This window comes from Myripristis murdjan, chromosome 3, assembly GCF_902150065.1.
Source record: "Myripristis murdjan chromosome 3, fMyrMur1.1, whole genome shotgun sequence".
Taxonomy (NCBI): domain Eukaryota; kingdom Metazoa; phylum Chordata; class Actinopteri; order Holocentriformes; family Holocentridae; genus Myripristis; species Myripristis murdjan.
Genome location: NC_043982.1, coordinates 17010382 through 17037800, shown reverse-complemented (window position 1 = coordinate 17037800; position 27419 = coordinate 17010382). Strand labels below are relative to the sequence as shown.

The following is a 27419-nucleotide window of genomic DNA, read 5'->3' as shown; positions in this document are numbered from 1 at the left end:
AGAGTTAATTCAGAGGGCCGACAGAAGCATCAGTTTGGGCTTTGAATTGCTCCATCACACGTCGAGGATGGTTCTCGGTGCTAAAATGAAAGTTCAGGAAATATGTTATTTTTTCTTTTTTTTTCTTCTGGTTTTGTTTTTGTCATCGATATTTCAAAACTTATTCAACATGTCTCAACAAAATGCCACAAAATGTCCAAGATAAATTAAAGCTGCTGACACCTGCTGTGGCATTTTCAAAATACAATTATACTGACCTGCGAGGGACTGACATTTAAAGGAAACACATTTGCACTTATCAGTGGAATTACTGCAGCAAAACTGATTTAAGGGACATATGAATATATATCCAGCACTGAGTAAAGAAACCAATTTAATTGCCAGAGGCGACATCAGTCAGCTGAATCAGTGTGTGCCCTCAGCCTAGACTCTTTTTGATCTGCGTCGATGGAGGAATGTTTCTATATACGCAGGGTCATATCCTTGAGCGGGGTACGTTTTCTCTTGTCCCCCATCTGCCCTGAGTGGCAGCTCAGCTTCATTTGGGAGACATCACCCCCCTTACTCTATCACTATCTGTCTCTGCCCTGGCCTTTGTGTGAGTCCCCGCCACTGATTGGGCTGTATAATGTGACTGATGTCCTCTGGGCAATCTGCTGTTGGGACAAGGACGTGCTCAGGTGATCCAGAGGCTGATTGGCGCCTGGCTAATGGAGAGGACACTGTGACCTCTGAGGCTGTCAGGTGCCAAACTAACCTGTTAATTATGCATCCGGCCACTCGCCAAGCACTGGAACCAGCCAGCCACTGCCCGCATGGTGTCTAGACATGCAAACGTGCAAAAGCGCTCACAAGCATCATAACCTCACCACTCACTGGATGTGTGTGTGTGTGTGTGTGTGTGTGTGTGTGTGTGGTGTGTGTGTGCATGTGTGTGTGTGTGTGTATCAGATTTTTGTGTCCAACCCATCTGGTCCCAGGCTGAACTGTCTCTCTGCGCTTTGTGTGAACATCTGATGAGGGGATACTTCACTAGTGCTCATAGGTGTGTGAAATGTCCGTATTTCCCCTAGTTATGATTTTAATGGTGGAGAAATATTGGCCAGCTGACCACAGTATCTTTCTCTGTGGCATTCTGTTGCCTCCCATCATTTCTCTCTCCCCTGTCTCTCTTTCCGCAGACTTTCAGCCACTTGTTCTGTTCAGTGCAGTCCAAACTGGTTGCGATCTCTCCTGCCTGTCTTTGTATTTTGCATAGAGTCATGCATACATTTCTGTTGGCCTGTATGACAATGCTGTTTGCGCATGTTATCACCCTTAACGCCCTTGTATGGAGGAGTGAGCAAATATTGATGTTTTGACTGCTTTATACGCTCTCCTCCTCCTTTGCTCTCTCCCAGTTCACCTCGACTCTGCTCCTCCCCACCCTTGCCATCCTCCACCCTTTCCTCGTCTTCTTAGCTCATCTTTCTCTAATTAGCCTCTTTTTTATTCCATCTAACCTCCTTCCCTTTTCTTTGTCCTACCTCTCCTTGTTTGTTTTACCTTGAGATAGTCTGGTAGATAGGCTAATTTCTCCCTCCTTTATCATCTACTGTAATCAGACAAGCCCAAGGGAGATGGAGCAGTGTGCTGTTAGATGAAGTCTGTGTGTGTGTGTGTGTGTGTGTGTGTGTGTGTGTGTGTGTGTGTGTGTGTGTGTGTGTGTGTGTGTGTGTGTGTGTGTGTGTGTGTGTGTGTGTGTGTGGGCTATTTGGTTATTGCATTGTTAGAGGTACTCCCTGCCAACACTATTTCTTTTAGACAGACAAAAGCCTTGTTTTGGATGAGCCATGTTTATTGTTCATGCTGACATTGCTTTTATGACAAAATGACTAATGAGCATGCTCCATGCATAGACGTGTGTGTGTGTGTGTGTGGGTGGGTGGGTTGGTGGGTGCACGTGCGCAAACCCATAGGGCTTTAGTACTATGAAAAACAGCAGCAAATATGAACATTCTGCCAGTACGGTGAAATTTATGATGTGAAATGAGTATGGGACATGAGTGAATGAAGGCTAATTGACAGGGCATGGGTTTGCCACAATGCTACAAACCTTTAGTGCAGTGGTGCACCAGCGCTCTGTGAATGCATGATACCCAAATCACTCAGTGCCGGAACTCATTAATTTCGGTATGAAATGCCAACTTCACATGTTAATAGGGTAAAATCCACGATAATCTCAATAATAGCCAAAAATGAAATTAAAAAAAAAAAAAAAGAATCGCCCCTTTTTTAATATAAACTGTGACAAAAAACAAACCCAAACTTTTCTTTCATACAGCTTTATTTAACTTAGTTAACTTTAATTAGTTAACTTTAGTTAACTCCATGCCATAACCTTTACAAGGCAGGCTGTCTGTGATGCACCTGCATTTACATTGAGGCATTTAGCTGATGCTCTCACTGTACACTTAATACGAGAGCATCAGAAGCAGGGACTTGAACTCCCAGATCACCAACATTACATGCAATGAATAGCAACAAGTACAAGGGTCAAAGCCACAAGTGCACAGACAATGAACGTATTCCTGTGGCTGAGTGTTAATGTACAATAGAGAACTGCTCGGTAAAAGAAATAAAAGCTGAGCAGAACATGTTTATTTTTACTGAATAAGACAGCAGTACCACAATCAGTTACAAGTAGTGGAGGTAGACAGGGGGAGTGGGTTCATCTGAAGCACTTCTTGAAAAGATGAGTCTTCAATTCACAGCAAATGATTAGGCGTGACTCTAGAGGCCAGACTGGGATGAGAAGGTCAGTCTACCATTTGAGAGCCAAAGGGAGAGGAGACGAGGCCAAGTGGATCAAAGGCCAGGTTGTTGTTGGGAAAAGAGAGGTATGTGCCCGGAAATAGCTCCATTCTCCACTTATTAGATAAACTTGTGTTATTGTACTGACTGCTGTCCTGCTGGTGTTCCCACTGGGTGACTGGAGGGAAGATTTAATAGCATAGGGCAGGGGTACGTAATAGTCTCCTTGTAGACATCTGAAGGTCAATTAGATGTCTCAGTCCCAGACAGGATGAAGTCATGGAGGAGGAGAGGTAAGGGGGTTGGGCATCAAGCTGGCCTGAAATCAGCGATGGGTCAATTTCCATCGCTATTCAGTCTTTTGACAGACCTGGGCCTTGTTTTCCAATAGCATCCACTCTTACAGGCAAAGATAATTTTCTTAGAGGGATTCTATAAACATTTTCAATCAGGCACAAGAACACACACCCAACAGCCGAAGATCGTGTTAATGTTGCTCTTAACATTGCTATAGTTCTGAAAGGGTTGATGAATTTCTCCTAACAAATGTCATATTACAAATACATAAAATTTTAAACAGAAATTTAACAAAAAAGACAGCAGAAGCATTTTCTGTGTAGTATTTTGTGTATTATAGATAGGGATTATATGTATATATTTTTTTTACATCACAACAGTGGTGCAAAAAGTTTTATGCATGAAGTTAGAAATCTTTAAAGGTTAGCTAGAGCTAGAAAAGTTAGAAGTAATATCACATCAGCCATAGGAAACAAGGAGGTGGTACACAAACAAAGTCAAGCATGCCCAAATTAGAAACAAAGTTTAAAGCAGCAGTGCATAAATATTGTGTGTACTTATTGCAGGTTTGTATTATTCACTAATTTCCACTCTATGCCAGTAGAACCAAATGATGAAAGATGTAACTATTGGGGAACCTATGGAAACATAATGTATTCACTTAAGAAAAAAATCCAGACTTGTTTTGCTGAATTATCGAGATAATTATCTAAGAATTCTGAGAAAGGTTTTCATGTAAAAAAAAAAAAAAAAAAAAAAAATATATATATATATATATATATATATATATATATATATATATATATATATATATATATATATATATATACATATATATATATATATATACATATATATATATATATATATATATATATATACATATTCTGGTGTTTTTCTGAATTAATAAGATGATGATCTCAGAATTCTAAGATAGTAATAAAGACAGCGAAGGGAAAATGCGCTTGATCAGACAATGTGATATTAGATTGGTTACAGATGATCGCACACAATGAGCCTGTGCACGCTGTGGAGTCTGAAGCCAATGCTGAATTTTGTTTTCCCTGCAAATGCATCCTTTTGTTGGTATGAACCTGCTGAAATGTTTCTGCAGCAAGTGTACCATGGCCTCTAGGATTTGTGCTGTGTTTGCGCTGCTTGCTGCCTTGTTTTGGTTCATTTCCCCAGGTCAGGTGAGTTTCCCCCTTTCACTGCACGCTATGGCCGGTCTTTTTTCACTTCTTAAAGCCTTTTCCTTCTCTCTCAGTGGTAGTTGTGTATGGACACAACTGGATACTGGAGAACAAAGACTAGAAAGTCAACATGTTTGCTCTCTGATGGATAACTGCTCTTAGCTCTGACTGAGGTTGGTGAAACAACATTGGACTATGAACCGGTAAGATATCAAATCAGAGGACAGAGAGAGGCACAGGGAGGCAAAATTTCCTTTTGTACCACTTGATTTAATTCCTCTTCCCCCCCAAAATCTGAAAACGGTGTGAGAAAGGTCATGTTGTGTGATGTTAGTAGTTTAGTGCAGTGTGTGCTAATTTAACAGGGTGGTCAGTATAAATTATATTCAGCCTTGTTATTAAAATTTTAATGCTTTCTTTTTCTTTTTCTTGTTTTGAACCATGCAGGTGTGTGATAGAAGTATGGGAAAACATTGAGAAGCCCTGATGTAAAAATGTCAATATTCACAACTGTTGCTTATAACTGAATTATTCTTGTAATATGAGTTTATTATTGATCTACTTACTAATGCAAGTTTCTGTTTCCTACTCTAGCTTTGTAAACAAGAACACATGGTTCTTTATTTCAGAGGGTTTTCCGCATACTCCGGACCCCCAATTTGACTTTCATTAAGCTATGGACCGCACATTTTTACCGCCTGAAATTATTTCATCCTGTAGGGACTTTTTTATGAATGGGTATTTTGGTTTGTATGAAATATTAATTTTTCATAAAGTTCATAAATTGTCATAATTGAACACTGACAAACAGATGTGAAATTAAAACATAATGGCAATATAATCATTCAAATATTTTTTGTATAGGAGCAATTTATGGTGAAATTGTAGGGAAATTAAATTATTAAACTAATTTTTTTCTGGGAACCCTCTGGGAAGACCTTCAAGGACCCTGGGGGTCTGTGGACCCCAATTTGAAAATTACTGGTTAAGGAGTAACCAAGGTGCTCTCATAGTGACACCATATTCCTGCATGAACACAGATATATGGCAGAGTGTTTTTAAACATAAATGTCAGTATATGTCAGTCTTTGAGATTGTTTTAGCTTTGTTGATGCTTTGCAGTAACGGTGGCAATTCTCTTGCATGCAAAGTCGGATATATTTACTTGCATAGGCCAGTGTAATTAATCCATGTATACCGTTGTAATATTAACATATGCATAGTTACATGTTTCCTCTAAATTCGTTTGATGGATTGTATTATTTCAGATTAACCCAACTGTTGGAGTGCAGTCTTCAGTTACTGTCCTATAGAGAGGTATTATAGAGAGGTTTATCTGGTTAAAGAAAAGCGTGACTTAACACTGAACCCACACTGTATGTTGCTGCCTATGTCTGTTTGAGTGAAGCCCTTGACCTTCCCAACTGAAGGATCTCTCTATTCTATCACAGATAGGGATAAAAAACAGAGATCTGAAGTGAGTAAACTTCCATACACTGACAAAAGGAGCGGCATCCCACATTTGGCTTGTGTAGTGAGAATGGTAGAGGCACTCGGTGACACATTATACACCATTATCTCATTGGTTGTTTTTCTACTTCTCTTGTTTTCTGTTCTTATTTCCTCCAGCAGGAACACAAATAAAGCTGAAAGTGTAATGGCTGTATGTCTTCATATTGCCAGTTCACATTTCACCTAGACAGACATACAGGAGGTGTCTCTTGAACCTCAGGGGATCAGCAGGGATGAGGGTATCAAAATGACAGCTGGTAATTATGATCTATTTGCACAGTCTAGTGCAGACTAGTTCATCTCAACAAACATTTCAGAGTCTATTACCTGTCTTTTGGATGGGTTTTATTTAAGCTAGAAATAAATCCTTTATATTTAACTCTTTCAGTTTGACAGAAACATAAATTTCTCAGGGCGAGTTAATGCCCAGTGATGTAAAAACTAAAATCAGAGGTGGTTGATCTGACTCAAGATGGAGTTCTGCCAGAATCTTCTCTCTTGGACTTTCCCTACACTGTCTACCCATTCGGTCTCAAAAACAACAGCATACTAAGGGGAGAAGCCTGCCCACTCTCTTTAAATTTTTATTGGGGTTGAATTAAAGGTTAATTCATCAGATAGGCTGGCAGCTGGATAGCCAGATGATTGGTGGGACATTTAATATATATAAACAAGAGGGCATATGACATCACATGACAAGACAGATGTGAAAATGTACTCTTGTGAATGTGAAAAGTGAAATGAAGATTTAGTTGCACAAAGTTTGCAGTAATTTCCATTAATGACTAATTCATTTAAATTAATGACTGAATTTTATGTGGTGGCCCAGAATTCCATGCCGCACAAAGTCAAATTAGTAACCATGCTTGTAAGTGCAATCCATTAATGTAACTCACTTAACAATTAATATTATTAATTGTTTCTTAATTTGTACATCTCCCACCACCTATAGATGGTGGCAGATTTCGCACAGGAGACGTCCCACAGGGGCATGGTGCCAGCGTCATTGAAAGCCGCATCCTTCAAATGCAGTCCTGAGACAGCCATTCTGTAACCTTGCACGTCTGGGTCAAAAAAACCTGATCAGCTGCCATACGGACATAGGCAATTCCCAAGTGGATAGCCCCAGTGATGGCATCAAGGGCAGTCAGCGACAAGGGGCTTGCCAGCAAACTGTTGTATGGCCGTGGTGAACTCTGAGATGAAGGAGAGCTGTCGCTGCTGGCAGTAGGATCATGGTTTGGTTACATTAGCAACAGCAAATGACAGTGGATTGTGGTATATGAACGTCAAGTTTATCAGGCCTTAAGCGTCGGATGGTGAGGTAGAGGCCAGCAAGCTCCCAGTTGAAGATGCTCTATTTACGTTTGTTGATGACTACATCTGTTGAGATGCCAATCAGAGCCTTGGTTGAAAGCTGTGTGAGCACTGTCGCATTGACCAGGCCAACCTTGACATCTGTAAACCAACCGCTCTGTAGACCAGTCCACAAAATTTGTGACGCGTCCATAGGAGGCCCAGAGGAGGTTCACTTTTGAGAAGATCACCCTTTCAGTTAGGCAGACAGAAAAGTCCTGGGGCCATATGTATCAAGGGTTTGTAGGCATAAAAATGATGCTGAGCAGTAATCTATGCAAAGATTGCGCCTCTGCACATACTCTGCAGGTGGCATACACAGATTTTCACAGAGAATGTATTATGGTAACAAGAAGTCCCGAGGAGAAACTATGCAGGAAAAATCCAAATGTGATACTTTTTGCTGCTCTTACACTCTTACACACAGTAAAATAGTTCTGTGTCCAAAAAAATTCAGAGCAAAATTAATGTTTGTGCATTTTAAATTGGTGTATTTTGACCAAGATCAGATAGAAATATTTTATTGCTCATTATATTTACATGACAGAAATGTCATTTTTATTGTTGAAAATAAGTCAGAATCACAATATAGACTATGGAGCCTATTAGGCTATTTCTTGCAGCTGTGACAGTAACATTTATAAAATAATTAAGAGCTTTAATATAAACAGTTACAGAACTAGTCGACCACTGCACTTGTAGGAATATCAGCGATGCGATGTCAGGTTCATGCCTTGTCTTTTCCTCACCCAGACACATAAGAGAAGTGATCATATATAACAAAACAAAAGGTTTAAATGCTAATTTAACATGCCAGAATTAAATCCCCCAGTGCTCATTACAGCACTGTGGATAGTGCAGCAAACTTCAGTATACTGCATCATGACAGGGCCTCGACGCACTGTCATCTCTACTGTCACTCACTGTCAAGTCCATTTTTCACTAGACTGCTCTCATGTTTTAGCAGAGATTAATGGCTTATTTTATTTTAGATATTGTATATGGTCTGTGGGCAAAGCAGCACAAATCACCATGAGGGGGATAAATTTTTGTCTCCAACAGGGATAAAAATAATTCAGCAGAGGGAGGGATGTATGGAATGGGGCGGTGGGGGGATCCCCCTCACCCCAGCAAAGGTTACTGGTTACCGTTAAAACAGAAAATGCTCCATCACTGGATATTCAAGTTCAATGTAACCATACCCCCGAGCTCAAAAACAAGGTCATCTCCACTGAGGTCTTAAGTCTTCAGTGCCTCATACTTTCCTGGCTCTAGAGGGTCCTTGAGGATACTCACGACCCACTGTGGCCACTGTTAAGCTGCTGAGTGTCACGATGACAAAATAATACTTTGTGGCATCAGCAGTCATCTCCCTGAGTGCGAACTGCCTTTGTCGACATGTTTGTGAAGAGAACTTCTCTGGAAACATCCAGAAGAAAACCTGGTGTAATGAAAGTCCTCTTCATCACTAGTATTTTGTAGCTGTTGTATGTTGTAGCACAACTTAATACAGTTCTGGTAAAAGAAAACACACACTACAAAGATTGAATGTGTTTATTGAAACTGTGTCTTGAGATACTGTGTTCTAATTAGTGCAGGGGAAGTGTGGTGTTCTTTAATCTGCAGATTAGCTTTACTATGACAAAAGTGTAATGTGTAGCATGGATTAATTTCATGAAGTGCATGCGAAGAGATGTATATAAGAAGTATTTTATTGTTTGTTTTTGTAAGTTGTGTGTTATGGTGTTAAGTGAGAGGCAGAGTTCACTGTGTTGTGGTAGGGGTGTGGTTAGTGTCAGTAGAAGGCTATACAAGGCTGCCAGTAACATCTAGCACTGCTGCTGTCAGGACCACACGGTGCCTATGTCCATGTTGTCTGTGAGCTTTTGGTTCATGTATCAATGTTCTTTGTGGGTGAAAATAAACTCCTGGATGGTCTGCACATAACCTCTGCCTCAAGCCTCCTGCCTGCAAAGTCCAGCCGCTACACGGTCATCTTAACACCTGGTCACCAGTGTAGGAGTTGTGGGAGACAAACAACTTCTGTCTTTGACTAAACCAACTTGTGTGTCATTTATTGCTGCACCAGCCAACAACCTGAACCAGATACCCGTAATCCGCTGTGTTACCATGGCTACACATTAAGCTCTTAAAGTGAGCACAGAACACAGAAAATCACATAACTCTACATGCTCAACATCACAATGAAGAACAGGCTATGGTTAATAATGTCCATAATTTCATTAAGTGTCCACTATACTTTGATATTCAGCCATTAACATCTAATTAGAATTAATTTCCACAGTCTTAAAGTTTTCCTCAAAGCAACACAGATAAGAATAACACCTGGGAAACTCATGTAATACAATTACTATTATTGTATAATTGAAACATTCCTTTTTATTGGCTTGCAAACCAGCTTTTTTTTCTAATGGGTACAGAAGAGGGCTTGGCTGAAGCTTTGTATTATATAATCTTATAATCTATACATACAGTATGTGCAGCTCCACCAGCATCACGGCTGTGTTTCTAAACATACCACTCCGGATGTAGCGCTCTAGCCATGTGCAAGTGCGTGAGCTGTGATGCTGAGAGCGAACGTCACTGGTAGAGACAGAAATAATGCAGTTAGTCTGATTCAAACGTTTGTCCTCAGGGGACAAAGAAAAAAAAGAGTTGAACTGCTCTCTGGCACCACTGGAGCTCTGATGATAGCACTTTCCCATTTCCCTCCATCCCACCAACAACACAGGAAGCTAATGCTATCTTTTGCTTTCCGGATTTGTTGAATATGTTTACCAGTAACTGGTAAGCTTTTACTGCCAGAGAAAAACCTGATTTTCATGGTAATCTTAATCATATCACTAAACCACCATTTAGAGTATCAAGTACATGAGAACAACAGGTACATTTATAAATTACATTAGAAAGCAGAGGAAAAAAAAAAATCCTCAAGGTTGCTTTCAAGGGCAAGCTGGCATCAGGGATGTTGCACATATTTGCCAGGTGTGGTTTTCTCTACTGCTCTCTATTTCTCTCTCTCTCTCTCACACACACACACAGACACACACACATACACACACTGCACCCGGTCTCCAAAACCAGGCCAATCTTCTCCTGTCTGTGGAGATTGAGCTGCTCATCAGAGCCTGTTAATTACATCGTTCTCTAAAGGGATGAAAAGTTAAGCCACTCTTTTCCTGGTTGGGTCGAAGGCATGGAGGCGGACCTAGAGCTAATCTCAATAATCCATAGGGTGGAAGGACGCGTCTCTGTTCTCATTAGTCATCACTGATTCCCACTATTGGTTGGGGAATATAACTGTCTCCCATTCCTGTTCTACCCGCCACTTCACCTCTGTGGTCTTTCCACACATCCCCCATCCTCCCTGTTCCTCCCCAGCTCTCCCCTACGGCCTGCTCTGTTACAGCATGAACAGGGACATAATTGCAATTTAACGCAGTTGCATTCACAGAGGAGGTATGAGTGTCTTGTGGGAGCCTGATGACTAAGTTTTTACGGGTTTCTGCTTTCCCAGGCCTCCTCCCCTGGTGAGTACAGTACAGCCTTTAACATGCAAGCGCTGATCTCTGAGCAGCTCCACAGAGCCAATTAGCTCAGGACAATGTATCATGTATTATGTATGACTGAAATGTGACATTTTTTCAGAGCGTGCTTTTACGTGCGTCAATGTGTGTGTGCTGCTTGCAAATAAGAGCACACAGGTCTACCGGTGCCTCCTTTTTTGGCTGTATCTTTGTCAAAACCCAATTTGTCATCACGGGTCCCCCTCCTCTTCCTTGTAACCATCAGCACATACTAATGTTGCTGTCTGTTTACTCTCACTCCTACTTTGTTAATATGTAATGATGATGTTTGGAAAAGGTCAAGTGATGCATCTGCAAAGCCTAACCTTTCATCAAGAGCTTTTAATTAGTGCCAGTATTACTTCAGCCATATGGCTTAGGTTATGTGTGTGTGTGTGTGTCTCTCTGTGTGTGTGTGTGTGTGTAGCATGCACCAACATGCACAAATATCAAATGGAAAGCCATCATTTCTGACTGCTTTTGGGAAGCGTGCAGAGTAACATACAAATGTGGTCTGCAAATGTGCTCCGTGAGTGTTTATGTTTGCACATGTGAGTTACCTCAGATTGTCTTATCACCTGGGTGTTAGAGTGCTGATAGCAGTGAGGCCTGTTTTCCACTGGTGGAATAATAATTGGCCTGATAAGATGAACAGGTAAGGCTAACTCCTTGGGCAAATAGCCCAACCCAGGTCATTCCTTACTCCAAACATACTTAAATACCTGTGTACATACAAAGTAAACAGTGAACGTGACGGACGGTACTGAGATTTTCATTTCACTTTGATTTGTGTCACCTGGACATGCTAGTTATAAAATTGTGTCACAATCGAATGCATTTTTTTTGCCACACTTTGCTCTTCTTTTTTTTAACTCCTTCCTTACTTCCTTCTTTCCTTCCTTGCTCCACTTCTTCCTTCCTTGCACACTGCTTTCCAAGATGAAGTCTATTCGCTCCAACCATTTTCTCTGTAGCGCAGTAAATATCAATAGCATCTGGGTGATATTTACTAGTGTGGGGAAGATGAATGCCCTGCTCTAAATGCTTCAACCTCATTGCCTCTCAGAGTATTAGTCATGTAAACAACGTCTGCTTATTAATGGTAAAAGCTTTCCCTAATGATCCACACCTCACATGAGTCTGAAATATCAAGTCAGGGGATAAAGAGCAGCTATAGATCATCATAATGAATGATGGGAGGCTGGCGGAGGGCTGGGGGAGGAGACCTGTCCCAATGCTAATTCACTCTCTATTTCCCAGCCTGATTCATATGCTGTTTGGTCATAATACATCAATGCTGTATGATTCTCCCATTAAACCGGCTGCTTTTGCCTTCACTTCACTGGAGGCTATTCATCAGTATTATAAGACATTTATGTATATGGTAGCAACATCAGCTTTCCTAAAAGTCAACAGCGAGGAAACACACAAGTTAACCACAGCAGTGTGCGGAGATGAAATCAGAACCTGACTTCCATTTGCATGTCAAGTTGTTCCAATGTCCTGAGGGCAATTCCACTAGGGATGCAAGTAATTTAAAAACCTAATCAAATGTGTTCAAAAGAGGCAGTATGTGTCTTTTAATGAGCGTTCTGTTATCTGGCTGACATGATCAGTCCCCTGAGAGAATCCATCAAAGCCCTGTTGTCTTCATCATGCTGGATAGTTCCGAAGAAAATTGGCATAACTGTGAATTTGTTCCTGTCAAATGTTGAGTAATCAAAAGCCACCCAGCCGTAAATAAACAAATTCACTATAGTACACCATAGCATACTAACTAGCTTCACCACAATATTGCTCATAATGGGATGTGATTATTTTTATGGCGCCGCTGAACGGTCAATGCCAATGATAATTCCGTAATGAATCAAAGATGTACCTGCGAAAGTGCTGTAATTGCCTGTCATTTTATTCACCAGATCCACAAACATGTTCGTTTTAATATAACCAATCTGTGTTAAACAACCTCCTGTTCAGATCACACCAGTGGGATAATGAATGAGTGCCTGAGGGAACAACAGCCAGGGGTCAGGAAGCAGGAAGTGGTACATTAACGCTGGCGTAAGTGTGGGATGGAACATTATCCACCATGCAGGTGGATGTCTCCTCCGAGCCTCTTAACTCTGATTATTTGATTCACCAATTAGCTTTTGAGGTTTGGATGGAGAGGCTAATGGATGGGTGACTTAAGCGGTGCTAAAGCCATCTGTCTCAGTGCTGTTCCTGTTAAGCGGATGCTGTTTAGAATAAAAAAAAACACACGCATGGTAATAAACACACACTGGCCACCACATTAAGGAAATTATTTATTCTAAGGATATCAATGAAGTGTGTTTTATTGTGACTATGATTTCTGTGGCTAAGCATGTGTGTGTGAGTGTGACTGCTGGTTGTCACGCTTCTCCCTGTCTCACAATACACACAACCTTTCTGTTGTTTGTTGTTGTTTTCCCTGCTCTGCTAACTGGCCTGCAGCCCATCCTTTAACCCCGAGGAAACCTTTAAAATATAGGAAAGCTTGAGGGATTAATAAAATAGATTTATTTCATTTTCCTCCTAAGAGAAGAAGTTGTACAGTAGTTTTGTGGAGTACAAGGCAGCCAACAGGAGGCACAGATCGTACTTTTGTCCCAAGATAGGTGTTTATGTGCTTGCTTTTGTTACGATTATTCTGCAGGGCACTCCCATCTCATGGCCATCTGGCCCCAGCTGCCGGCAGTCCTGCTGAGCTGAGCACTGTCAGAGATCAATGGTCACCTCTACTCCTAGGAACCCCCAAGTCATTGTCCAAGAAGGACAATGTCTCCCAAAGGCCCAGCTCAAATAACACCCAGTTTCACACAGTGCATTACTTATGACCAGAGAGCCACTTGACGCAGGAGTGGTCAAAAGTATTGCAGAATACAGGCGAAAGGATGTCATTTGAGATGCAGCACGAGTCGCCAACCTCTAAAAGCACTGTAGCTCTCCAGTAAGAGCACTATCAGACTTCTCCAGCCAGCTACGGCGCCTCTGCTAGCCTTGGCACTGGCACTAGGCTGGAACTGGTCTGGGCCTAGGGCTGGCTGCACATGAAAAACACAAGGACCATATCCTGAGTGGAAATATAATCCCTTGTTCCTTCCACATTCTCATCCCCCACTGTCTGCTTCACTCCACTTCTTAAATTGGCCGGGGCCTGGAACTTCTCAAGTGAGAAGTGTGCCTTCTTGTGTGTCTATACTGTATGTGTGAGAATATGTGTGACTGTCTCTGTGTGTGTGGCTGTTTATGCACTGTCAGTGTGTAAGTATTGTCATATAAGGAGGTCACCACTAGGGCTCTGGTGCGGCTTTGTTTCAGACTGCAAACAAATCTGATTTGTTTCTCAAATATGATCTATGCCATTCATAATCCACATAAAAAAAAAAAAAAAAAAACAATTTGAAGTCTCCGAAAGTCAATTTATGGAATGAAAGAAAATCAATGGCTGGATAAAAGTAGGAAAAATAATATCTAAGTTCTAAAATACAACCTCTTGCTTTGGTAAAAGATTAGCTGTAACATGAAATCTACACATTTTGTAGATATTAGCCTAAACATGCAATATCCCAGGTAGTGACCCATGCACAGTGCATGGGTCACTGTGCTCACGACATGGACATGTGTAGGGTAATGAATGCCCTGTTTTTTAAATGGGGAAGCAAAACAAAAAGCTGCAAAAAGGGAATGCATACTAAGAGGATAGCTATAGCGGTCCCACTTAGCCTAATATGAAGGAGAGGCAGGGGTGGATCTAGACAAATATTCATGGGGTGGCAAGAGGGTGGCATGGAGACTTTAAGGGGTGGCAGAAATATATATGCTGATTTAATACCAAACGATCACATATATCAGTATTTGCTTGGAAAACCCCCAAATGAGGATATTTTAACTCAAAAACATTCTATTATTGTGGTACATGAGTAAAGCATTGAATAGAAAACCAAAAGGTGGCATTAGAAATATTTATTTATGTATTTATCAACCCCTTAAATAGTGGGAGTGTCATCTTTTGCTGCATTTACTTGCACTCAGACATTTGAGTCTCGTAACAGCGAGTTTCCGAACAGCCACAATTAAAAAATAAATAAATAAATTGTCTGAAATTGGGGTGGCAACTAGGGTGGCAAGGCATTTTTCGAGGGTGGGAGCTGCCACCCCCTGCCACCCCCTAGAACCGCCTATGAGGAGAGGCCATGTCCTCCAAAACTTAGCTGCATGTGGCCCTCATTTACAAAGCTAGTGCTAGCTATTTATACTGTGGGCAGAACTTTGCTAATTTTTTATTTGGTCATTTCAGTGAGCTAAAATGTTATTTGCATATGGGACATTGATGTTATTATGAGGAAGAAAATCTATCCTTTTCATACAGGACACAGAAGAGACAGTTTTGCACCAAAATGTTTACTAACTGTTCAATCACCATAGGCCTCTGTCATCAAATCACACCCACAAGACATGAAAAAATATTTTGTATAGAGAATGACAGCCTGAGTTCAACACACTGCAACATTGCTGGGATAAGAGATTACTTCAAATGTTTTTTTTTTTTTTTTTTTTCTCTCAAACAAAGAAGCCTCATGTAATTTTATTGATAGAAGAAAAAACACACCCAACCCAATGTCATTCCGAGGCAGAGGCAGGCCAAGTGGTCCTTTCTTTTTTATTCTCAGAAATGTTAGTGGAAATAGCTTGCCCTCTTCACTTCGCCATGGAGTGGCACCTGGTGCTGCCAGTGCAACAAGGCCCTAAATCACCAGCTACACTCTTCTCCTCTGTGGTTCTTTGGTGGTGGAATGAGCTACCAAACTCCATTCGATCCTCTCAATTTTTATCCAGCTTGAATCCAGCTCTTTCAGGAACACCTGCTTACCTAATTGACTGTGTAACTTTTGTAAATAGCCACTGAGTCGACCGTCTCGCTTTTTCTGGCATCTGATGCACACACACCGTCTTTGCCATCACACCATCCTTTTATCAAGACCCAGTACAGACTTCCTTGCAGCAGACAACATCAGGGGGAGACTGATTTGTGCTGCAGTTACGGCCAGTACTCAGTATTTTTTATTTCTGGCACTTCAGATGTGATGCCACAGTCATGTGCCGTGTTGGAAGTGATGTTAAGGACAGTTTGAAAAACTTTATTGGCAATGAAATTTCAAACCACAAACAGATATGGTTTAAATCTGATTTACAAAAACTGGTTTCCGTGTGTGTGTGTGTTTTCTGTTCAAACTTGTTTCAACCTGGATATGCCAAATTCAGATTTGGGCTGCCAGTCTGAACAAGGCCTTGCTGTACATGGAGTAAACTTATTTGTCGCATGTCTTTTTCCTGTCTCAAGATTCCATGTGTATATTATCTGGTCAATTGACATTTTGACATGTAAATGTGGATACGTCTTCACTATGGCTGTACAGTAAGCTGTCATATGGAGAAGCGGGGTTGAATGTGATGACACAGGATCACTTTGTTTCACCCTGGAGCCCCAGCCTGACCCAGGGCTGTATGATAATAATAGCTCTGTGTGACAGCCATACTGCTCCACTCACAGCAAATGCTAGCTGACAGTTGCTCCTGTGTGTGGAACAGTGGGCTTCAGCTGCTGCTTGTGGACCCTCTTCAGCTCCATTGTAATGAATGTAACAATACCACTGAATGGTGCTGAGCCAGAAGTAGCACTGCTACAACACGGGCTGTCGTACTTGCCACAGTGACATCACTTATCAATAATGTAGCTGGGTCAAAGCATAGGGGAGAGGATGATGCTTAGAGAAGTATGCTCAAGGCTAAATTCATGTCTGTGCACAAATCAGTGAAGACATCATACAGAACTGGAATAGAAAGATCCATAAAGATTTTATCTCAGTTCTATGTATGTTGTATGCCTTGATCGAGGACATTGTGCCCAGTCTAATTCCAGCTCAATGGAGCACGAAAGTGGGTATACTGCTGCTGGTCAGCAGGCAGCTGTGGAAGTAAGGTTCCAGTGAGAAAATGTACTCTGCCTCATACACAGTCTAGCATAACATGAGACTGACTACATTTCCAGCGTGGAATGATTTGTGAAAAGTGATTTATGAAAATGTATTTGAAGATTTGTAGTTAGGTTTGTAGTTTATTTGCATGAAATATATATCCCTTTGAGCACTGCGAGGCCAGTCAGACAGAGAGACGTCGCCCGGACATCTGACCAAGCCGGTGATCTGACCCTCATACCAATTAAATTCCTCCACAAGTCCTGCCTTGTAATGATTTTCACCCCTCTGAGAACCTCTTATCTTTTTCTCATCCTTAAAAAACGGAGCATATCAGAGGAACGCTGTGGTTACAAGGTGAATTGGCTGGCAAATCAGTTAACAGTTAAGTTATGTTAGCAGGGCTGGAGAGAGGGAGTCTGACACACAAAGCCACATTGAATGTATACTCTTTAGGTTATGATTGTGCTAACATAGAAACAAAAATGTCAAGATAAAAAATGATTTCAGTCTTTAAGAGCAATATTTAGTAAAAGACTGAAATACAATTTATTATCCGAGAACTAATGGCATGCCAATAATCTTTAAAAATAGTTTAAAAGTGAGTTCAAAATGTAAAGAGTAACATGATTGGAGGAATGTCACACATGTTTCTACTCTATACAAACATACCCGCGTCAAATAAGAGCTCACTAATCAGTTGATATGTTGGGCCAGGTGTTGCTGCAGGACACACACACACACACACACACACACACACACACACACAAGGGGAATCCCAAGCTTTAAAGAGTGATCTGGTTCATCCCAGCCTGGCCAGTTCTGTTGGCTTTGACAGGGTCATTGTTTGTAATGGCCATTCTGCGGTTGTAGGGGACATGGAAGGGTCGAATATCAGGCCGCTTGGTCAAACAGTCACCCCACTGTTCTCCATCAGAGAACACACAGAGCAGCCTCAATTAGTTTCCCCAGTAATCTCCCTCCCTGTCACATGATCTGGCTTGTTTGTAATAACACACAGGGGGCTGGGGCCGGCCCGGTCAGGAAATGAGATGATCCATGGCTGACAGCTTAGACACACAGCAGCCACTTATCTATTATTACTATGCTGAAAAAACAATCTCCCTCTCCCACGTGTGTGTGTGTGTGTGTGTGTGTGTGTGTGCACGCGTGCGTGCGTGCGTGCGTGCGTGCGTGCGTGCGTGCGTGTGTGTGCCTGGGTATGCATATTGTTTGAATGCATGAGACAGAAAAGTGTAATCACAGTGCAGTGTTCCAGCTGCAACTAGGCATGCACTGGATCAAGGATCTGGAACTGCATCTGCATAAGATCAGATAAGATGATGGTATTTTAGGTATCAGATCCCAAACCACTGAAAATGGACAGACCCTGACTCAAGAAATAAATAAAAACATCCGGATCAGTTTGTGGCAGCCAGTGGCCAGCCGTGAAACTTGGTTGCTATGGAGTCTGACTATGTAAAATGTGTATTGATACAACAAATCTGCACACCTACACGTGGCTCTGATAGATAGTGAACTGGCTAAACGGAAGAACCAACCAACCCCGTGTGATAGCGTTCATTTCATGATAAAAGAGCTGTTGATATAAACACAGTAGTTGCATTTAATCTGGGCGAATCTTCAATGCTGGATCCAGGATTCGACTGCATCTTAAAAATGTGGACATGGTGCACCCTAATTGTAACCTAACTCTTGATAACACTGTTGACTATGTCTGTGATCTGGGAGAATAGGCAGGTTTCTTAAGGACACTCTTGTTAAACCTTGAATAATCCCTCCGCTATAACAGGGCTGGATCAGCCCACCAGAGACCCGGCGTCTCAAAGCATCAGCATCAGTATCAGCTGTCTCATGTTCTCTGTCAGTGATATGGATATTCTGCTCCACCCTTTACTGTATCCCTTTACTCACTGTCCTGCTGAATGTGTTGGTGCTATCAGCTGCAAAACAGGATTGATAATGATTGCTATGTAGAGAATACACACCGATCTCCATAAGAGAGAGAGGGTGAGAGAGAGAAGCCTCCTCTGAAAAACCCCAGTTCAAAGGCTGAGACTTGTCTCTCCCTGTGGCTCTTGGCAGAGTCAGAGATCAAAGCTAAACGCTGAGCAACAAATGTGTGTTTCTGTCACTGGCGATTTGTCTGTGTGTTTGATCAGCAGCCTCCCTTATCTCGCTGCCTCACTCTGCCACTCTGCTGCTAATATGCAGTAATGGACTGCCTTTCATGAGACAAGACAAGGGGCTTGATGTGAAGGATGTGACTGAGGTGAATGTAGGTAATGGAATTCCAAGTTAAGACACTTTTCGGGCCAATCACGACCTCTCATGGGTTCCCAAAAACGTGACATTGTGAGAGCTGCTTGCGTACATGTGCTGTCAAAATGATGTGCCTGCTCTCACCCACTGACATCATTCACAACTCAACCAGCCATTTGCATGCACAAGCTGTAGCTACTTGCAAAAATTTATGATTACAATAAATTTCCCATGGAATAATGACGTGTGTTGGAACACACACACACACACACACACACACACACACACCTGCTCCTCACTGCTCCTTGAACAACCCAGACAACAACCTTCACTGATAACCTCCCGATTTCTTTTCTTCTTTCTTTCTTTCTTTCTTTCTTTCTTTCTTTCTTTCTCTCTCTCCCTCTGCCTTTCTTATTTAGGGCTTTGCATATTTTAAGACAGCAGGCAAATAAACTCCCCTCTCTTAGTTATTTGGATAAAAGAAAATCCTGGCTTTGACCTTTTATGTTGAAATCCATGTGGTAGTGTGTAAAAGAAAAACAATTCCCACAGGATGGGCTGAAAGGCCTGTTTATTCTGTTCTGGCTGCCTTTGGTCTGGCAAAGGAGGAAATAGCTTGGCTTTTCCAGTTGCTATGTAAATACTAGAAGAAGTGTGCCACTGTGCTTTAACAAAACACAGTATGGTGTTTTTACAGTGCAGACTTAACTCCTCAAGCATACACGCCTAATCCATGCTGAGGTTCTCTCCCTCACAAAGAATGAAACACTTTCTACAGCTTAACCTCTAGCGTATTTAAAAGTGCTAAAATTTCACCGGTGTTGGAAGCTGTATTTGCTTCCTTGGAGCGTAGAGGCTCTCACACTTTTGTGAGTGACATTTCAAAACTGTCTGGTGGCCAGACCAAGGCGAGCATAATGGCATCCCGCCCCATATCATCCCTGGAGTGAGAATGTGACACCATCGTGCTCTCCACTGAATTGTTCTCCTCACGACTTCTCAAAGTCTCACTATGAAGATGGGTCTGATTAGTTGGGTGATATGTTACATTCTGAGACATCCTGAACATTCAGAAAGTGTATTCTGGGTGTGGTTTGGTGTTTGAATGCTTTAAAGCAATACTGTAACGTTTTGGGCAAAATCCCCTTTTTCTGACTTACCCAGTCCGAGACAAGATGCTCGATACCATTTTGACTTCTGTACGCCCAGTGGTTTGGTTCCTAAGAGTAACATTTTGTGTTAGCTTAGCATAAAGACTTGACGTCTATGGAAGTCATTAGCCTAGCTCCATCAAAGTGAAAAACAAACCTTACAGCAACTTTGAAAGCTGGCTTTTTAAAAAAAAAAAAAAAAAAAAAAAAAGGTTAATTTAAGCAAACAGAGCTAGGCTAATGACTCCCATAGACTTAAAGTCTTTATGCTAAGCTAACACAAAGTGCTAACCATAGGAGCTGAACCACTAGATGTACAGAGGTGAAAATGATATCAAACATCTTGTCTCAGTCTGGATATGTCAGAAAAAGGCTATTTGAAAATGTCAAAGTATTCCTTTAAGAGAGCTCCCCTGTAACAGCGTGCCAGTGGACTCCGTGACCGAGAGCGGCACGGCACCCTGCTGATAAAATGACTCCAGTCCAAAGTGCTGTGTTTAAGATACCAAACTATTATCCCAGTACTAGCCCCTACTGAGCAATCACCTTTCCGGTCCAAGCCAGGAGAGCTCCAATGACACCAGCTGGCTGGCTAGAGTGTAGACCGCAGGGTATAGTGGCTGTTTGAGTCTACCTCCTTCTTCTCCTGCCAGCTCTGCCTCACACTCACACTGTGCACAGCTGGACAGGAACTAAATTAATGGTGTTTGTGGGGGCAGCGTTAAATGAGAGTTCAATGACGCTGTGACAGAGGACAGTTTGTTGGGAGAGGCGTTGAAAGGCCAAGTCTGAATGTGACTGCTGATTTCTGTCCGGCTTCCAGGGTCATTGTTGGTTAATTAGAAATAGTGTAATATGACATGCTTTTCATCACTCTCCCAGGGACGTTGCCTTTGTGTCACACATGCATTTATTAGATATGTATACAACGTATGTGTTAATAAAGCAAAGTGAAACTATCGCTAACCCAGACCACTGACAATGTTTGGTGTTAAAAAGCAATCAAAAACTGCAATCATTCAACTTAGGGCAATCAATAAATTTCCCACATAAAAATTCTGTTTTACCTTGTGCTGCCGAGAATTGACTAATGACAAATTGATTAAATAATGTTTAGGCAATTTCTGTTGCTGTCCAATATAATTGCCTCTTCTTTTGCTGTTTTTATTTATTTTGTTTATTGCATGTGTATATGTATTTCACAATTTTTTTTGTTTGTTTCATTCTTTATAGAGCCCATGAAGAATAGTTGTTACACCTTGGTAAGGACTAAGCATTTCTGTATCAAGTACTCACTGTGTGCTGCCTTCAATCCCTGAAAGCGAGAGTTTTACTCACAAGCCTTCATTGTAAACTAAACAATGCTAGCCATCTCTGATCCAATGGAGAAAAAAAAGCTGCTGTTTTTGGAATACACATTTACCATGAAGGCTTGCGAGTAAAACTTACTTTGTCAGATGTTGAAGTCAGCACACAATGAACACTTGATACAAAAATGTTACATTATGGGTGAAGTATTCCTTTAACAAACCGATAAACCATTCAGGTTGTCATTGAGAAAGATGTGGCTGAATATTTGGCATCTCAATGGCATTCATTAATAAATCTGAACTGATCTGCTATTATTGCCTTAAGGACACTAATATGGAAAAGGCTATTATGCTCATTTTTCAATTAAACTGAATGTGATTAGTTAAGTCCGCTCAATAGCCATGAGCCAACTATAACACTTTAACTAACACAAAGATATAATTTGTATTTTATACTAGCACATTTTTGCAATAACTTTCACTACATTCAAGTGTGAATAATTTTCACATTTATACAGGTTGCCTGTAGCATGCATCCTCCCACAGAAGAAATAAAATTAGTCAGTAAGGAAAGAAGTAAATTAAAGTTAGGAGGCAAAATTAGTCAAGTTTGACGACTTTTTATACCAAGCATACATGTGCATACTGTACAGGGGTGCAGCTAGATAAGATGCACAACCTCTGACAGCCATCTTTGCATTAAATGTTGCAACAGTACAACCCTGATAATACCATGCTCATAAATCACGGCCCTATTTGTTGCTGGGAGCAGTATTTCCCTTGTTCACGGTAGAGATGCTGCATTCTAGAAAGTGATTTATTTGTACCCTGTGGTTACCCTCTCCAAAGGGGAAAACACTTTACTGTAATGTCCCACAATTTATCCTACAATTTGTTGTATACCTACCAATTATGATGCAGAAAGCCTTTAGTATCACTTAGACTTCTTGTATAGGGTACTGCATCTATGACATTATATTTTCTATTTTTGAATCCCCTCTCTCCGCTCTGATAATTTCCCTCTTTCTTGTTGAATCATGTTCTGAGCAGCTTTGAATCAGAGCCTCTCAAATGACTGAGACGTGAAACTTGGGGCTAAGTGTTGCAGAGCAGACGGCAAACGTAATGAAAGCAGCCTAATGGCAGATCTGGCAGCAGCATGCAGGAGACAAGAGGAAAGGAGGGGAGACAAAAAGCAGTGGCAAAGGCAGGGGGCCTCTTAGACGATTCTCCCTATTTTTCTGTAGACGACTTAGGCAGCCAGACTACAATTACAAAAAAAGAGCTGAATATGTCTCTCAGAAAGGAAGAAAAAAGCATTTTCTTGCCCTGTGAATAATGACCTGCACTTTCGGTAGTTCTCACAGGGGACAGAGAATTTGCTATCCATCTTGACATTCTTCTGAACAGCTCTAACACCTCTGTCATGCACCTCAGCAAGAAGAACTGCCTTAATCAAATGGACCAGTTTTCTCGGATGTGCTCGTGCCATTATGCCTTGTGGTGTCTTTGATGACTGAATCTTCCTGTGAGGGTCTTTATCAGATTTTCTGGTACACAAGTGTCTGGTTCCAGGAGGCAAAGGGACAGAGTCAGTGAGAGTCTCAGGGGGGATAGGGTAACAGGTGGGCCGAGTGCCATTCAGGAGGGTCAGACAGCATAATACAAGCAGCTCGCTTTGATGCTGATACCATCTTCTGTGTGTCTGCTCAGCTCTGCTCCCTATTTCACTGCTCAGCGACTTTACATCCAGTTGCCTCCGATTGTGTCTGCAGAACTGCCCCCGGATCCAATAACGCAGCGCCACTGTAAGACAATTACCCGCTTTAATAACGGGCGTCATTACACACCCAGTGGATAGAATATGAAATAAGAATTTTGAATGCGTGCACGTCTGTGCGTGTGTGTGTGCGGGGAGTGAGCAGCATCAAATCCCATCTGCACCCATCTCTGATCATTACAGGATGCCTTTATGAGTTTAGTTTCATTAGAGCCTATAAAGTTCTCCTTAATGACGATGTTTAGGTGGGAATAATTTTCACTAGACTATGTGAGTGATGACTTTGGTTTGTCACAGCCTGCAGTCCCCTATGTGTTATTATGTGCACAGAAAACACGTTAAGTCGGCTATTTTAAATGTGACTTAGATAAAATGTGTTGTGACCAAAGTCAGCACAGCATAAGCATTACAGCGAAAAAACAAAACAAACCGCCTTTATTACCAAGTGGGTATTTTATAGCCTTGGACCGGCTATGCATTTTCAGTGGCTGATTGGGCGGGCACCGGCCATGCATGGCGTGCAAGGGACCGTAACAGAGTGAGAAGGAATTGAGAGAAAAGAGGGGAGGAGAAGGAACTGATAAGTCATTTATGAGACATACATTATTAATAAGCATCATGATGGCAGAACAGAGACAGAAAACACACAACGCCATCTGGACTATGAAGATGGTTTGTCAAAACAAAATGGATAAATGAAATTTTGATTAAGTTTATTAGTAGGCCTGGATCTCATTTACGCGGCCATTCATGCCATTTCCCCATGAGTGCTTGGGTGCAAGACAATGATTAGCATGCTCCAAGCATGGTTAAGAAAAGGGGGCTCCTACGATGCTGCATGAGAAAGCCACTCAGTTCAAATTATGGTCATAATAATATTATGATAATGTGCTTCACGTTTATTATACAGTAAAGATTTAATGGAGCTGGATTACGTTTATGAGGACTGTTGAGGTTTGATCATTCTGCTGAGTTGAGTTTTTTTTTTGTATGAGTGTATCTCACACTGTGGCCTGTAATTGTGTTCATTCAGTCTGAAATGGCATCCCACTAATTTACTGTAGATAGCTAAATAGATGGAGCACAAAACATTTATATATGTCTTTTCAGCATAATTTACTGTCACTTTATACTCTTTGTTCTGGGTGTGTGATATTTACAGTGCAGGCCAGTGGCTTAGTGGTAGCTGAAGGCTACAGAGGATAAGGGTATGTCACTAGTCTTGCTGCTTTTTGATGACTGTGAATTATATCATCATGTAATCATGCTATTTATATTACACATACTGTAAGTCCTAGGTCAAATCAGTCAATAGATTCCCCATGTTAGATGTGCACTCTATCTTACATGACTGTGTACTCAGTGTGATGAATGGCTACTGATATGCTGTGTGCCCCCAGTGATGCAATGATGAAGGTGTGCTGGCATGGTCATATTTGACCTCAGTGCATGAGTTTTATTCACACGGTGCACCAAGTCAAGATGTGTCTTGCTTGTGCCCAGGACAAAATCATCAAAATCACAAAATCATCATTTAAAGGACCCCTCCCTTGACCCAGGGCCCGGGACAACTGAGCTAAAGATAGTAGCGTGTTCCACAGAAGCTATACAAACAGTGTTGCCAGATATATGATAATTGTCTTATTTGTGTGGCCATTTTGCTCTGTGTGTGATGTATAATTGACAATGCCAAAAAGTGTCTAAATGTCCAATTTTATTATTGGCTTGATAATAATCCTGATAATACAAACCCCAATTCCAATGTATTTGGGACGTTGTGTAAAATGTAAATAAAAACAAAATACAATGATTTGCAAATGCTTTTCAAACTATATTCAATTGAATACACTTCAAAGACAAGATATTTAATGTTCAAACTGATAAATTTTATTGTTTTTTTGCAAATATTCATTCATTTTGAATGTGATGCCTGTTTGTACATTAACATTGTAATGCATTAAAATAAACAATATATTAACTTTATTTCCTGCTGCTTCAGGATCAGTTTTTCATGTTAACATTCACAAATTGTGTTAGAGACTTCCGATCCTAGATCTGTGTTTAGAAGGGTCAGTGTCGCGCTCGTTGCCTTCGCTCCACATAACATAACTTATGTTGTCAGCAAATGAAATGTTTTCTCCTCCGTTTGGGTATTGCAATTGGCTAAAGTAGAACAGGTGTTGTCAAACAAGATTGTTTCTCACAATAATTTTTTTTTGTTTTGTTTTGTTTTGTGAAATTACCTTTATGCTGATGGTTTCTCTTCACCTTGTACAATAATTTTCTTCAAATACGACAATTTTAAGCCTCTGTTAGGATAGTTTAATAATTCCCATCTGGCAGTGCTGTACACAACACAAATTCAGTGCTTGAGCCATGTATTCCTGTCTCACAGCTGACTGTGAATGGTTCTTGCTGAAATTTGTATTCCAGAAGTGTTGTGTTGTATAGCACCAGGTAGTAGGACACTGCCAGGAAGACTCTTGCTGCTGTGTTGACCTCCAGAGAGATGTGTTTCTATTGGCTGTGTGTGTGCCAGTTTGCAGGACAGATGAACTCTGACCTTCGCATGCACATTCAGTTGACAGGAAATGATTCAGCCTCCAAATGTGACTGATTTTATTTGTCATTTGCAAGGGTTTTCATGTTAAACTATCTCCTGATAGTTTAACATAACATAACATAACAACATAACATAATTTTCAGCATGTGTACATCTTTCCTTTTTTACAGCTATCCATACTCATAAAAAGTGGCAGCTACGCTCCACAGACCTTCCTACAGCCCCATCTACGTTACAGTTGTTTGATGTGCACCCATCATCCATCTCCGTTGCCTCTTCTCCCTCGTTTGGTCTGTATTTTACAGGCACAGTGTCACTGAGCCTGAGGTAATAGACAGAGGCCTGGGACTATCTCTCACCCGGCCCATAGTAGCTCCACTAGAAGATATCCTTACCTCGACTCAGCAGCACCAGCTAGGGGCTCATATCACCTCTTGATGCTTGAGCAGGTGTTTTTGTGCTGCAGGAGAGTTGGCACACATCCAGAGATCCAGAGAGGGAGGGAGGAGGAGGGGAAAGAGAGAGAGAGAGAGGAAGAGGGACAGCGAGAGAAAGAGAGATTCTGTCAGGCACTGGGTCAGAGGAATGCCTAACTATAATCATGTGTGATGGTATAATCATAGCTCAGTCAAACTCCACTCCAGGCTCATATATCCCCCCTTCCCCTACGTCTGTGCCGCGCTCTCTCTCTCTCTGATATGAGTGAAACTGGCAATCTGACTTGAGAGAGCCGAGTCTCAACTTCGTCTGAAGAGTCTTTATCATTCTGAGAGTTTCTTTTTCCAGGCTAATCTACGAGCGCGTTTCCCATTTTAATCTGCGTCTGTGTATGAAGAGTGTCCCATTGGGGCTGCCATACACTTGAAGATTAATGAACCCAATTTGCAAAAGTGACCTTTTGGCTGCTAAAGCACTGCCGCAGCTAAGCCTCTTAATGCCTGCCTTTAAAAAATGTTGTTATAGAGAACAGCTCTTCAGATAAGAGCAGAGAAAATAACCATATCAGAAGTTAGAGGAGGAGTCTGGATTAAAGTCTAGTAAAAGTGGCCACCATACTCGCCCTCAGAGGACAAATCTCACTGGGGAAAAAGAAGGATGATCAGAGCATTGAAACAACGAAATGACAAGTTAAAATGATACTGATAAGTGTTAGTGTCACCAGCTGTGGCACTTAAGCCATGCACCGAGCAAACATAATGGTATGACACCTCGTAACCAACTCAATATTAGCATATTCTTAAATCTACAAAACAAAACAAAACAAATAAACACAAAATATTGCACACGCTGTAAAAAATCATAAAATGATACCACTCTTATTAAAGTGTCTCCTTTTTGAAGTCCACAATTCTTTTAATCATGCATTAAAACCCTACTAAAATGAACAGATAAATGACTTAGAGTATGGATTTGAAGTGATATTTAATGATGCTCACTTCAGCATTATATGATGCAAAATTAAGCGCCATCATTAGCTCATTAGGAAAGTGCATTCATCACCAGTCTGCAGCTATTTCTCGACTCTCTCCATCAACAGGCGAAATCCTCTTTTAAAGAGATGGCAAAGAATGGAGAAAAAGTAGGTCTCTCTA

At 41.3% G+C, this 27419-nt stretch overlaps 1 long non-coding RNA gene across 1 annotated transcript; it reads right to left on the bottom strand.

Moving 5' to 3' along the window:
* Nucleotides 1–5880: 5880 nt before the first annotated feature.
* LOC115357045 (uncharacterized) lies at nt 5881–25624 on the bottom strand. The gene is made up of 3 exons (XR_003928067.1): nt 25533–25624; nt 10565–10567; nt 5881–5893 (listed from the first exon to the last, which is right to left on the bottom strand). It is a non-coding gene; the product is annotated as an uncharacterized LOC115357045 (long non-coding RNA).
* Nucleotides 25625–27419: the final 1795 nt, after the last annotated feature.